Genomic DNA, 14,177 nt, shown 5'->3' on the forward strand with positions numbered 1-14,177 from the left:
CTGGTACTTAAAATAGTATCTGACAACTATTCTCATCTATTAAAGCTTGAAGGACTGCCTGTCAATTCCAGTACAGATATTAGAACACAACTTCTCATATATGTTTTAAAAGATCCATGTTCTTTCCCGTGTCTTTAAAAAGTAAGTGGCCTGACCAATAAAACTACTGTCATGGCTTCCTATCTGCAAGGAGGTGCACTAGAGAAACCCAGTAATAACTCTTGCTCTGTCTTTTTCTTTTCTGTCTGAGGAATTGCTTTTTTCTATTCATTACCTTCCTTGGACCCTAATCTCCATGCCACAACAAGGTGTTCATTCAGTGAGCAGATCAAACCTGCCTTGGTTCTAAATGTAAACTTTAGTTCTCCTTACACTGATATGCCAGATTGGTGAGATGGTGACATTGTGATATTGCCACTGGACCAGTAATCCAGAGACCCAGGACAATGCTCTGTGTACTTGGGTTCGAATCCCAATGTGCCAGATGGGGAAATTTGAATTCAATAAAAATCAGGAATTAAAAATCTAATCATGACCATGAAGCCATTGTCGATTGTTGTAAAAACCCATCTGGTTCACTAATGCCCTTTGTTTAGGGAAGGAAATCTGCTGGTCCTTACCTGGTCTGGCCTACATGTGACTCCAGACCTACAGCCATGTGGTTGACTCTTAAATGCTCCCTGAAAATGGCCCAGGAAGCCTGGCACTCAGATCAAGGTCAGTTAGGGATGGACAATAAATGCTGGCTCAGCCAGTGATGCCCACAACCTCAGAACTGATATTCAAAAAAGGTTTGCTGAGTTTATCTGGCATTTTCTGTTTTTATGTCAAATTTCCAGCATCCATAGTATTTTGCTTTTCTTTAAAGTAGCTTGTTTTCAAATCCTTCCATGGCCTCGCAACTCCCTATCTGTGTTATATCCTTCAGCTCCACAACTCTCCCAAGATACACTCCTCCAACCCTGGCTGTTGTCAGTATGGCCACAATTTGGTGGCGATGCCTTGAGCTGGTTAGCCTCTTAAGCTCTGGAATTCCACCTCTAAACGTCTGTCTCTCTATCTCTCTCTTTCAAATTTTAAGATGCGCCTTTAAACCTTCCCCTGTTTCTGGCCACCAGCCCTATTATCTCCTCATATGCCTTGGTGTCAAAACTTCCTTTTACAGCATTAAAGTTGCTATATAATAATTACACTTTGTACGGAAAATGTTGTATGACCAACTGTGTACTGTATGTTCAAAGTTACTGTAACTGCAAATTAAAGGTTTTTAAGTATGGACTATTATAGGATTACCTTGATTGATCTAGATAATGTGTGCTTAACCTGGTTCTTTAGTAATTATAAGGTAGAGCTTGCATTAAAAAAAAACTTTCGGGCCCCCACTCTTTCTCGGCCCCTGGCCCAACCGAGCTTGCACTTTTTTATCGTCTTGTATATTTCTGCACATCCCATATGCTGTGCAACAGTTGCATTGTTGTTCAAGTGTAGTTATTCATGCCATTGGGAAATCATGGGAACCATTTTGTGTATTATAAGACTCCATGAACCACAAGATGAATGGCGAGTGATTTAAATGTCTAGTTCAAGGCTCGTGTATTTTGCTATGTCATTTTCAATTTTGAGAATTAAGGTTTAACTGATCAATGCAATTAAAGCTAACTTGGAACCTGTTGCATTTAAAAGGTTGGGAACATGTTGCCTTCAGAGATTAACAGCAAGGAAGGTAAGGGGCAGGTTTCTCTGTCCCGCTGCGCCAGATTTCTGGTTCAGCATGCTATTGGGATTCTTTGTTTCGCCGGCTGGTCAATGAGGTTTCCCATTGTGGGGCAGTCCCACGCTGTCGGGAAACCCCCAGGCTCCCAGCAAAACGGAGCATCCCGACAGCGGAGAGTTCAGCCTAAGATCTTTAAAATGCTGGGCTTTAGAGTTGGCCAGAAGACCTCTAGAAATGACAATTCAAAAGGTGAACCATTTTCTGTAATAAAGTCAGAATAGAAGTTACAACTATAAAAGAGTAAGTGGGCTTACTTAGTTTTAAAAAAACTGGAGGTGTGCCGTCTGCAATCCTTGCATGCCAGAGAAATATTTTTGTTTTGGTAGTTAGTGCTTGGTTAGTTTAAAAGCATTCAGTGAAACCTGGAATATTGTAAAATCCATTTATTTAATTCGATCAAAGAAAAAATTGTAAATGAAGGATAATTAATCTAAAAGTTCATTTCAGGACAGCCCACAGTAATGACATTATGGAGATTGCTGGATCTTGGGAAGGTTCTCTGGTTTCAATTTAGCTGGGTGTTTGATGGAAAAGATGGTCAGTTTGGATCTTGTGTGGTTTGCAACTCAGTGGAACGAGATAGTCAAAGTAAATGTCAGATCTGCATCAGAACCAGCTCTGGTCACTGTCCGTGTGGAGTTTGTACATTCTCCCCATGTTTGCGTGGGTTTCGCCCCCACAACCCAAAGATGTGCAGGGTAGGCGAATTGGTCACGCTAAATTGTTCCTTAATTGGAAAAAATTAATTGGGTACTCTAAATTAAAAAAAAAGATCTGCGTCAGAAGCAGGGTAAAAACGAACTTCCTCTTTATTTGGGATATGGATACATTTAGGGGCAATTTTGCACAAGCATTCGTCGATGGAATCTCGCTTCCTATTTTTTTCCACGTACCTCGTTGGTAACATGAAATGAAAGTGAAAATTATTGTCACAAGTAGGCTTCAAATGAAGTTACTGTGAAAAGCCCCTAATCGCCACATTCCGGCGCCTGTTCGGGGAGGCTGGTACGGGAATTGAAGCGTGCTGCTGGCCTACCTTGGTTTGCTTTAAAAGCCAGCTCTTTCACCCGGTGCTAAACCAGCCCCATAGTGAGGTTAATGCCCACAAAGAGTGAGGACCTCATTGAAATACTTTTTTAATGAATTTACATATTATTCAAGGGCTGACATGCCGCATGATCTCCATCACTGAATATTGAAAGTCAAGGGCAGCACGTGGCAGTGGTTAGCATTGCTACCCACGGCGCTGAGGACCTATGTTTGAATCCCGGCCCTGGGTCACTGCCTGTGTGGAGTTTGCACGTTCTCCCCGTGTCTGCACAACCCAAAGATGTGCAGGTTAGGTAGATTGGCCACGCTAAATTGCCCCTTAATTGGAAAATAAATAATTTGGTACTCTAAATTTAAAAAAAACGAAAAAGAAAAGAATATTCAAAGTCACGGTGAGTTTCACCACAGCTTTACGAAGATGGGAAACAGTGAGGGGTTCCCACTAAGAGTGCCAAGCTGACTATAGCCCCTGTGGGGGAAGAGGGGCATGCCTGGAACATGTTGGCACTGCAAACCTGGCTATGCCAGCCTGTGCCAATATGTGCCAGGGTGGAGTTCTAGAGGCAGGCCCTTTGGGGAGCCCAGTTTGGGGGGTGGGGGGGGGGGGGGGGGGGGGGGCAGAGAGTTCCTGTTATGTGTGGAAAAGGCTGAGACCTTTAAAGGGGGTCTTGGCAGTGATGGGAGGAGGAGCAGCAGCCTTTGAGGGGGTAAATTGCATTGAGGGGGTGTGGCTGTGGAGACGTGGGGAGAGCCCCTGACAGCTTTGTCGTGTTGGGGATGGGTGCTGGGGAAGTTTAACGTCAGTTATGATCAGGGCACCCTTTAAAATGGTGCCCTAACCTCTGGGGAGCCGGCAGTACTGGCTCTGAGCCCAGCCTCGCCTGGCTGACGGCATAAATCTGCTCCCTTCATTTTCTTTTGTCAGAGTAGCTCAATGTACGGTCTGAAAACTCGACTGTGCATCTGAAGAGATACACGTTGGTTTTCAGTCAGAGCCTGACATTCTGTCAAATTAAGGGATAATTCCACCCTCAGTCTCAGTTTGAAGTTTGTGACGGAACGGAAGATGGAAGATTGCCTAGTTGAAGCAGGTGATAACATCTACTGTGGTCCTCAGTGTTAATAATTAATTTTTAAATAATCTTTATTGTCACAAGTAGGCTTCCATTGCAATGAAGTTACTGTGTAAAGCCCCTAGCCGCCACACCTGTTTGGGTTGTTATCTCAATAGAAAATAACCCGCTGGATTAGATTGGAAGTATTGGAAAGTAATCAGAACAAGGGAGTAACATCCACAGTCAAGAGATGGGAAATGGAAGTTTTACCTCTTGAGAATCGCTGGAGCTGAGGAGAATACTCCAGAGGACTATGGTGTCTTCATGGTTGTTGCCGACAGCAGAAATACATTTTGAAGGACATATCAATCTCAGAGAATTCTTGGGGGAAGTGAAGAGTAAACCTGAATGTGTGACATACGTAGTTAAAAACTATTGGTGTGATTCTCCGGCCTCGTTGAGGCCTTGCTCAAGCGTAACGAGGCCGGTGAATAGTGGAAGAGGCCAAAATCGAGATCTGCCTGGGTGCCAAACTGTTTGCGATGCAACCGGCCGCTCCCATAGGTGAAATCGGGATCTCACTGTAACATGGCAAGAAACCAATTATCACCACTTAAGCTCCATTTCCATACAACTAACGAGAGCCACCTGCCTCCAATGGCCTCTTGACATTCAGCGGCCTCCCCAGCAAGTGGTCATACTGGCACCGTTAGTACTCCTTTTGAATAACCAGAATTTGGAGGAAGGGCTTCTGTGAGGAGCTGAGAAGGTGCTCCCAGATAAAGAGCCCAGGGACACTGGGCGTGCCACGCCAGCTCGCGGGTGGCGAAGCTCGACTGGAGTTGGGGACCCGTCACATGGGCCATGGGCAGGGGGGGCAACCGGGGGGGGGGGGGGGGGGCAACTGCTCACGGCACCACCATTCAAACCCCTAGATCATGTGTAACCGTTCCAGGGGCAACCCTTGTCCCTGCCTGTCTGCCCTACAGACCACCCATAACCCCCACCGACTGCTGAGGCCTCGAGCCATGCGGCTGAAAGTTATTGCTGATAGGGAACTTGCAATCGTGCAGACGTACCAAGTGGACTCCCATGGAAGAGCGGGCTATGTAGCCTGTGGGAGTCATCGCCTAGCATCCCAATCATACCCTGATGCCTGTACACTGTGCTTGAACACGGCGGGAGGCAACACCACACAGGCAACATCCGAACACCCAGAGGATGGGACACAGCTCCGGGGACATGTCCATGGCCGGAGGGTGGGTGAGTACCTCGGCGAGGAGGGGGTTGCCTGGCGAGATGGGCAAAGGGTCCGGGGATCAACTCACATTGCGGAACAATGTTACAGAGGCATCATAATGGTTGTGTGAAAAGGAGTTTAATGTGCTGTACAATACCCTACTCCCAATGGTGCCTCACCTCTCTCCACCCCCTACATACCCCCCGGTGCCCTCAGTGTTCCTGAATCTACCTAGCCCTCCTAGCTCTACTGCTATGTCTCGGTGTTTCCACATCTGAGGCGGAGGTTGCCAGCTGTCTACTTCGTCCCTTGGCCTTCGATTTCTCTAGTGGGTGTCCTCTGGGGGCTGTACTGCCCTGTCCCGTGTGCTGGCCTCCAGACGCGGCCTCATCAGAAGAGTGGAACTCGGGGGAGCTGGTGCCCACCATTGCCACTCCATGGGACGGGTCCGGGTTGGCACTCAGCGCCCCCTCCCGATCAGTGCCCTTAGGGCCCGGGGGTTCATTTTGGGACAGAGAGGCAGCTGATTCGAGCCCAGGCTGCCACCTGGCTATGCCAGCCCTATTGCCTCCCCATGGTCTGTACAATCGTGTCAATGCCCTCGGCGATGCTCCTCTATGACTGGGACATGTTCTGCAGTGCCTCAGTCATGCTCACTTGTCACTGGGACAAGCTCTGCAGCGCCTCTTCTATGCCCATCTGAGAGCGCAACATGACCCGCAGAAACTTATCAAGGTTGGCCTGGTACTGGTTGACATCCACCAGCGTGTCGGTCATTCTTCAGAGGCCCTCAGCCATGGCTGTCGCTGACTGAACCACTCCTTGGACATCTTCACTCATGGTGCCAATGTCATGCACTAGGCTGTCCACTGCGGCCATCACCCTAGTAGTGTTGGCCTTGGTGGCACTCTTGTGCCCACAGCCACTGGGTTCCTCCAAGAAATGAAATGAAATGAAAATCACATTGTCACAGGTTGCTTCAAATAAAGTTACTGTGAAAAGCCCCTAGTCGCCACATTCCGGCGCCTGTTCGGGGAGGCTGGTACGGGAATTGAACCGTGCTGCTGGCCTGCCTTGGTCTGTTTTCAAAGCCAGCGATTTAGCCCTGCAGGAGCGACACTGGTATCTCCCTCTGAACGCCCTGGCTGCTCTCTATTGCCTCCATCAGCTCCGGTCTACCCACTTCCATAGGCTCAGCATCAGGCTGGGACCCAGCTGGGTCCTGGCATCCAACAGCCACTAGGCTGCTGTCTCGCCTGGGGGTCCCTGCCTCCACCTGATGTGCATCAACAGCAGTATGGTGCTCACCAGATTGGGCCCCAGAAGCCTGTCCACTAACATTTCCTAGCGAGGTATGTGTACCTGCTGGTTGGGGATGGGGATGATCGCTGTGCTGCGACCTACGGTTGCAACCTCGGAGCTCTCCGAAGTGTTCTCCTCGAAGTCAAGAGAGTGGGCAGCCTGGGATGGGTCAGCTTCATCGGCTGGAGGTCCAAGGAAGAACAGACATGTGGCCAATGGGATGGATGGGTCAGTCAGTAAGGCAATCAATACTGACGTGTGACAGGTCCTCCGAGTGGAGCCTGGTGGTTCCTCACCTCTGCAGTGTCCGCTAGCCTCCGCATGGGTGACTGATCTATCCTCAGCTGCCCCGGTCACCTCCACGACCCGCTCCTTATGTCCGCCACCTCTCCGTCAGCCTGGGCCCTCTCTGCCGTTTGTGGGAGAGCTTTCCACCGTGTCCAGGAGCCTCCCCAGATCAGCATCCCTGAATCTTGGGGCTGGTGTTCCCAGCGCCACTGTTGCGAGCTGGCTGGGGTTGGCTGAGCAAGTGCCGTTTCAGTGTTGCTTGATCTTGTTAGCGGAGGGCTGGCAAGCACGGTGCCGGCGAATCAGCTGGTGAGCCGTTATTTACGGTGAGAAGCCCGTGAGGCCTTGTTAAGTGGACCAATTAACGTTGAATTGCATTACCGCCTCGCTGGGATGGGCATCGAAACACACGGCATTCCCGCTCGCAACCACACTTAGAAATTTTTCCGGAGAATTACGCCTTATACGTGAAGCTAATACTGCTGACATTGTTTTAGTTTTTTGTACAAAGTTTGTTTTAAAAAAAAAAAAAAATTTTGGTGGCTCAGTTGTATTAGTTAACTTAAGGATTTCTCATTGAATGTTAATGGTCCCTAATCAGGCTAATCACAACACAAGCTGACCTATTTATTGGTTTTCGTTAAGGATGGAATATAAATCAGTTGCTATCACCAATGTTCTTTCTGATTTATTTTTGCTGTGTGACCTGCTTGTCCCTTTAAAATGACCAAGTGGCCATGCATGCATCTTAAGTAGAACATTGCTTGTGTGCAGTCTACATGTTCCCTGTGAAACATGCAGCTTATAAACAACATTATCGCCCGAGTATTCCAGTATTGGAGGGAGCGTTTCCGAAAACTTCCGGTTTAAATGTGCCACTGCCAGCCCTTAAATTAATCTTCCAAAAATATGGAATTATATTTCATTCTCCAAAATGGGTCGGGTGGGAGGCTAAAAATCTGAAACTGAAACCCAACCTGCCTTGAATCTGCCAATTTCCAGTTTTAATGGAGGCGGGATGGGTGACTATGTCTGCTTTCAGGCAAAGCGTTCTGTCTAAGCTGCATGGCTACAGACCGGAAGGTACTGCACAAGCTGTGTGCAAGCCATTCTCTTTAGGTTACCACACATGCAAAGAAAATCATCCTGTGATCAAATGAATTGGCTGGCCCAACAAAAGAAATTGAGGGGATTGCTCAGTAGGTGGGTCAGTTATTGAAATCTTTTGAAGAGACTGTGCCTTTATTTTTACTGCACTTCTATTTTGATCCCTTGATATCTGTTTTCCTGAGTTTTGGGAAACCACAGATTGTCCAGGAAATCTGTCCCTCCATATCTACTCCTTCTCTGATACTCCCCCCACCACCTCTCTGAATGAACAGCCCTGTAAATTTGCCTTTTCATGTGTGTTTCAAACATTATTTTCTTGCAGCAAAGTATCTGCTGCGTGGTCGACAGCAAGTTACAATGTGTTGAATCTGGAAATACTTTTTCAATAACGCTACTTTGTCAAAGTGCCTGTCTAAAAATTACACTTGCCCTCCAATTGTAATTTTAAAAAAGGTGGAAAAACCTTCATACCTTTTTCACTTGGAATCTATTTTCATTATAAACTTATAATTTGTGAAATGATGATACTTAATTCTCTGGTGAACCTTACCAGTGTATTAACATTAGTTGTCTCAATTTAAGAAGCTGGAAGTTGGAAGAGAAAACTTAGTGAGATTGCAAATGTACAGCTCAAGAGAAAGAATGTTTGGAAACCTTTTGAAGTAAAGAGGGAAGTTGCAACATAAAGTGATGAGGGAGTAATCTTAACTTTCAAAATAAGTGGGCTTGGTGTGGGAAAGTCGTTTGCAACCTTTCAAGGAAGCTGTGTGGCATTTTCACAACTTATTTTGACCTAGGTTGTTTAGCTTTCTTGAAACTTCAAAGGCCATTGAGAAGGACTGGGTCCATCTAGTGACTGCCTTTACAACATTGCTGTGGGACTGGAGGAGAAAAATGCTTCCCCTGATCCCCCACACTACCCCTACCCAAAATACTGACCCGATGAAAACCCCATATCACCATAATCGCCCCATGACTTCTCCAAGCTCCATGGCTTCAGTGAAGCCCATCCTTCCTGTTTTCCTCTGCATAGATCCTTCCATCAGCTTTGTCCCAGTGAATATCCTGGCCATTGTGACTGGCCAACCGCTGATGAAGAAAACCTCCTGATGGATGTAAGTAATCAATAGTGGAAAATGTGAACAGGGTGTATCATTAGAGATAAATAAATTACCTAACTTGGGAATGAGAGATTGAAGGGGAACCTAAGGATTTTGGAATTTGTACACTGAGGGACAGGTTGTGCCTCGAACTTGACCATGGATAAAATGCTAAGTGGTGTAGTTATTTGTGAGACAAGATGTGGACCATGGATTTTTGGATTGGTGGAGGCTTGTGAAGGGGGAATCAAGAGAAGAAATTGATGACAAGATCATTGAAGAATTTAGTTTGTGTGTTGGTGACGGTATGGATGAAGGTTTATAGGAATGGTGGGAAAGGGGGAGTTATGAAGAGGTGATGTTGTTGAGATGGACGATTATACTTCCTGATTGAGTGGTTATGAGGTTGGAAGATCAAGTTAGGATTGAGCAGGTCATCGGCTGCCCACCACCAGGATTTAGCTGGAGAATATAGTTGTTGGAGCTGATGGACTTGGACAAGATCCAGGTTGGTGCTGGCACAAGGTGATCGGGGTTGCTTTGTGTTTGATGATGAGTTGGGGGAGATTTTGACTTGTTTAGGGCTTGGTGTTGAGCAGACTACCACAAAGTAGCATTGGCAGCACGGTAGCATTGTGGATAGCACAATGGCTTCACAGCTCCAGGGTCCCAGGTTCGATTCCGGCTTGGGTCACTGTCTGTGCGGAGTCTGCATATCCTCCCTGTGTGTGCGTGGGTTTCCTCCGGGTGCTCCGGTTTCCTCCCACAGTCCAAAGATGTGCAGGTTAGGTGGATTGGCCATGATAAATTGCCCTTAGTGTCCAAAATTGCCCTTAGTGTTGGGTGGGGTTACTGGGTTATTGGGATAGGGTGGAGGTGTTGAACTTGGGTAGGGTGCTCTTTCCAAGAGCCGGGCAGACTCGATGGGCCGAATGGCCTCCTTCTGCACTGTAAACTCTATGAAAGTATGGGAAAAGCATTTTAGTGTTGATGTTGGGGCAGGGGGTGAATGGTAATGTTTGTGTCACTGCTATCCATGTGGAAGTTAACTGCTTGTTTCTGGGTGGTACCATTAAGGGATCGTATGGAGATTCTGAGAGGACTCAAGAATGGACCCCTGGAGAATGTTTGAAGTGACCTGTATATGGATCGAAAATCCATTTGAAGAAATGTGGTGGCCGCATTTGGTAGGATTGTGTGTGGAACCAGAAAGGATGATGATGTAGTGAGAGACCATTGGAGAGAGCTTTTGGAAGAGGAATGTGGGAAACATTGAGCAGCAGAAGTTGAGAAGGTCAAGGGGACACGGCGTGCTTTCATCCCAGTCAATTAGTTCATGACTCTGCCAAATAGAGGTCACAATAAATGAACACAGTGAGTGTGTACAACAAGACTTTATGTTCAAAATTGATCGTGTATAATCTTTGTGGATTTTTTTCAAAGGTAAATTTAACACACAAAGGGTTAATTTCTTCAGAGTGCTGTAGTTTGTCAGTGAAATATTCATGCATTGATGTTTTCAAATACTGTGGCTTTTGCAAAGTCGCAATAAATACTGATGGAAAAGAGAAACAATTCATCTCATTTAGTTGTTATCTTGACATCTTTTACAGCACAGCTTACATCCCACCACTGCTGAAAATTGAAATAAAATGTATGCTGACTAAACACTTCTGACCACCCTAAATTACACAACTGTGGCTTCAGTTTAGCTTAATTTCTGATTGTGCCATTGTTATTTTAAGGCAGAAATATGAATGTGACCACGTCTGATTCTTTCAGTATTTGATCAATAAAAACAATCTGGGCGAGGGAGGTGGGCGATTGCACATCCACAGTTTCGCCTTTCATTATCTATAAGGCCCTTTGAGTCATGCAACTCAAAAACTGAGAGAGCAGATAGCTGCCCTGCTTTCTGTCCATTGTCAAGCTCTGTGTAGTACTGATCAGCAGGAGCATCCATTTCCTAACTGTTTGCCAGGGCCTTGTACTCAAGGGAAACAAGATCATTTGGTTTATTTTTTAAGAATGAAATGCATGAATGAACATAACTGAGTTCCGCAGTCTACTATCACTCTTGTAGCAACAAAAATCATTTACGCTTTATGCAAGTATTGTTGACAATTTGGCACACGCTTTTCAAGTAAAGGCCATGTGCATTTGAATCACAAACTGGAGTCCATCATAGCCATCATCTGGTGGAGACGAAGTGACATGTTTCTGCCTTTGGTTGTTCTAGATTCCCAGACATGATTTTTCTCCCAGCGAGAGAGGAAGTCAAAAACATAAACTCTGATCTCCCCATCTGACTCATTCCAGCAAGGACCAGAAGTGTCTCCTCCCTTATTTCAGCCTTTCTCACCAGTGTGGGAGGCATTTTTTCATTCATGGGATGTAGGCATCATTGTCAAGGCTCGTATTGTCAAGGCCATGGGGTTAGGTGTGGGGGGGGGGGGGGGGGGGGGGTGTCAGGATTTGGAGGTGAACTGTGTAAGACTTGGTCTGAGTGTATAAAAGAGTTACTCTGAATTTAGAAGTGCTTTTTTTCCCAGTAACTTTTTCAGAGCAACGGAGTGTAAAACTGGCAGAACTGTTGGAAATTAGTGATTTAAATTGTTTGGTCAGATGGTTCGCAACCCAGCGAAGAGCAAGATGGTGCTTCAGGACAATTGCTGGCTAAACCCTTACATGCAAAATTCCTAAAAAGATTCCCAGCGCATGATTGTTGTACGCTCCAAATGCGACACTGTGGAGCCACGAAGTTATGACTATCTTCAATCGCTTTGTTCCTCTGTGTATGTAGTTCTTCAAGAGGTTGAAGATCTTATTGCAGATACCATGGGGCTGGATACTCTGCCCCGCCGAGCCAGATTTCTGGTGCGGCACGCTGTCGGGATTCTCTGTTTTGCTGGCTAGTCAATAGGATTTCCCATTGTGGGGCAGCCCCACGCCGTTGGGAAACACCCGGGCTGCCGGCAAAACGGAGAATCCCGACGGCGGAGAATCCAGCCCCATGTTTTTCCTTTTCAGCAGTTTAATTTGTCAATTAAATTTACAGAGAGCACCTAATATCTTTAGCTGCACATAACAACAGATGTTCAAGAAATGTTTTGTAATGAGTTAACTGGTCTCTTTTTCAAAATATTTTTATTATAGGCATTTTACATATATACATAGAAATATCCGAACAAAACCCAACAAATACAAAACACAAGCCAACCGCGGCAATTGATAACAAGTCTGCAACTCACCTGCCCCCTTATTTTTCACCCTAATCTCCCCACCCCACCCGAAACCAGCACGCCGCCCCCTCCTCCCCCATTGACACCTTAATTTGCTTTAAAGCAGTCGTTAAACAGCTTCCACCTCCTGGTGAACCCCTCCTCCACTCCCCAGATGGTGACCATAACCTTTTCCAAGTGCAGGAATTCTGCCAGGTCGCTCACCCACACCCCACCTTTTGCGGCTTTGAGTCCCACCAATCTAGCAAAATCTGTCTCCGGCCTATCAGGGAGGCAGAGGCCAAACCATTGGCCTCTCTCCCCCCAACTGGACTCCCGGCTCTTCCGACACCCCAAATATCGCCACCTTCAGACTCTAGGCCACCCCTCCATCCAAAATCTTGGACATGACATCGGAGAATCCCTGGCAGAACTCATTCAACTTTGGACACGTCCAGATCATGTGGATGTGATTCGCAGGCCCCCCCCCCCGCACACCGCCTGCACCTATCCTCCACTGCTGCAAAGAACTGGCTCGCCCTCGCAACCGTCATGTTGGCCCCGTGTACCAACTTAAATTGGATGAGGTTAACCTTGTACACGACGAAGAAGCGTTCTCCCTCCAGAGGGCTTCCTTCCACAGCCTGGCCCTCTTCCCTCTTCCCACCTCCCTCAGCTCCTCCTCCCATTTGCTGCCAACCTCCACCAAAACGCCCACGCTCTCCATCAGCTCTCCATAAATATCTGCCACTCTCCCCTCCCCAATATCATCTTCGGAAAATAACTTATCTTGTAGCAGCGGAGATGACAGCACCGGGAAGCACAGCACATCTTTCCTCACAAAGTCCCTTACCTGCAGGGACCTGGACCTATTCCCCTTAGGCAACTGATACTTTTCCTCAAGCTCTTACAGGCCCGCAAACCTATCCCTTCCAAACAAGTCCCTGAAGTACGCTATCCCCACCTGCCGCCACCCCTGGAACCTCACATCCATCCCTACTGGCATAAAACCTATGATTATCGCACATCAGCGCCCACAAAGACTTGCCTCCTAACTCAAAATGTTGAGCCATATGTTTCCATAACAAGCAGTGTTTTACCGAGTTGTAATTCACTGTACAAAAAAGAGGAAGTCCAGTCATTCTGCTTAACTTTTTTGGTTGAACATGAAATTGTCTTTCAACCTAAAATGAACTTCCCTTCTCCTGCTCCTTCTCTTTTGTCTTACGTAAGTTATTACTTTCTGCATTATGTTTGCGAAAATGATATGCAGCTAACATTATCCTGTACCTTGTTTTATGGAGATTCAAATTTACATCTGCTGGAAAATAATCTTTGGCTTCATGATATGCATGTTTACAAGCATATAACATGTCAGGGCTAAAACACTTCTCTTCAAAATTGAATCCAATTGATATGTACGCAAGAGTAGAAACTGCAAAATGTGCACTTGATGAAGGATGGATTCAGAAAGTGATTTCTCAAGAACAAAACATGAAACAGAGATTTAATCATCTTGATTTTACATCTTTGATCCAATACTAATCTGCTTATTTTGTTCTTTTGTATCCAAGCTATTTAATGGTAATTTTGAATAGCAGTCCTGATCGAACAGTTAGTAGAAGAATTCATAACAAGTTATTTGAGTGGTCTGGTTTGACTTGCTATCCAGTAGTTCTATTCCATTTCTTTTCCCGCACCTAATGGTCCACGAAGGCAGACTTCTGTCTGTTTCCATAACCAGTATTTCCCGGAACAGGTCGTTTCACCAGAGGCTTACAGCTGGAGGGGCGCCACTCCACATCAAGCATGGCTGACCAGGAGTGTCTCCCACTCTGACCACCAGCCACTGGCATGTTTGGAAGAATTTGTAGGTTACCACTCATCCTGTGTGACTGCACTATGAACGCACCTTCCCTGGACATCATTTCCTGGAGTGGGACTCAAACTCGGAGCTACTGGCTCAGAGGCGGGGACGCTACCCAATGCGTAACAGGATCCTCCTTATCCAGTAGTTGCTGCTTGATTTTCACTTGG

General features: G+C 46.4%; 1 protein-coding gene across 3 annotated transcripts in view; it reads left to right on the plus strand.

Moving 5' to 3' along the window:
- LOC119973102 (microphthalmia-associated transcription factor-like) overlaps positions 1 to 14,177 on the plus strand; it is a 400,216-nt gene that overhangs the window by 113,058 nt on the left and 272,981 nt on the right. The gene's annotated exons all lie outside the window — the stretch shown is intronic.

Source organism: Scyliorhinus canicula, chromosome 11 (genome assembly GCF_902713615.1).
Source record: "Scyliorhinus canicula chromosome 11, sScyCan1.1, whole genome shotgun sequence".
NCBI classification, from domain to species: domain Eukaryota; kingdom Metazoa; phylum Chordata; class Chondrichthyes; order Carcharhiniformes; family Scyliorhinidae; genus Scyliorhinus; species Scyliorhinus canicula.